Raw genomic sequence first — 1,120 nt, 5'->3', positions numbered from 1 at the left:
CCTTTGTAAAGATTTTTTTTCTTGTAAGGCTTTATGATAGCTAAACTACGACACTGCAGATGCTAAGCACAAAAAGCCATTGTGTGCAAATAGATAAGGGAACAAAAATAGTCAAAGGGAGTTTCATGTTCAGCTAGACCTGATTTTTTAAATTTAATTTTTACCTTAATGTCCACCTATGGATGGGCAGGAATCCAACCGATCCAAAGCACTTTCATGATGATTTGTTCCCTGGCATTTGGTAACTAAAATTCAGGATATTTGTTTCATTCCTTCCAAACGACACTGACACAGAACTTTTCTAACACTTTGCTGGAAAACTATGAGCTTTTAATATTTAACTTCTACTGTTTATACATTTGTTAACGTGAAAAGAGGTAGACAGAAAAGAGCTTGTTATGCTCCAGTGGTTTAATTATTATCATTAGCAGCACAATTTTAAAATGTGTCTATAAATAGTTCTTTTCCCCTTTTCTTCCTTTTCCTTCTGCTTGCCTCACATGCCTTCATACTTATTTTTAATTCCTTAATCAGATATGATTACATATCCCTTTTCTAGCTACAGATCCCTATTCTAGCTCCACCACCACTTGAGAGAGCAACAATGAGTATGGCGTGACTGAAAATCCCAAAAATCCCCAAGAAAGCTATTCAGCTTTCTAGAAGGTCAATGCGTATTGTGCATATATATAATGTGTATTTATAATGTATATTGTGCATATATTTAACGTGTATTTATAATGTATATTGCGGTTTTGTGAAAGAGTACTGCGGTGATGCTAGCGAGTTGTGGAAGTCGAACTTTTCCTCCCTGTTCGACTACACTGTGTGTACTTTTAGTAAAAAAAACATGCCTTTGCTGGGTATGTCGTAAGAATATACAGAATGCTTGTTTATTTTTTAGACAAAAAGTGTCACGTTTGCGCGTTCGCGAGGATGCCCGATTTTTGCCTTTAGATGCGCGCTCCCTCAAAACCAACCGCCGAAAGGGAAGGATTACTTGGGTTAGAAGGAAGCTGCCTTCAAGCACTGGTGGAACAGGAAAAAAGAGGTGGGACGAACCCGGGCTGGGGGGACAAACCCGGGCTGCTGACAAACCCTCACGGCCCCGCCGTCCCCT

This window comes from Geospiza fortis, unplaced genomic scaffold, assembly GCF_000277835.1.
Source record: "Geospiza fortis unplaced genomic scaffold, GeoFor_1.0 scaffold636, whole genome shotgun sequence".
NCBI lineage: Eukaryota > Metazoa > Chordata > Aves > Passeriformes > Thraupidae > Geospiza > Geospiza fortis.
Note: the sequence above shows the minus strand (reverse complement) of the source record.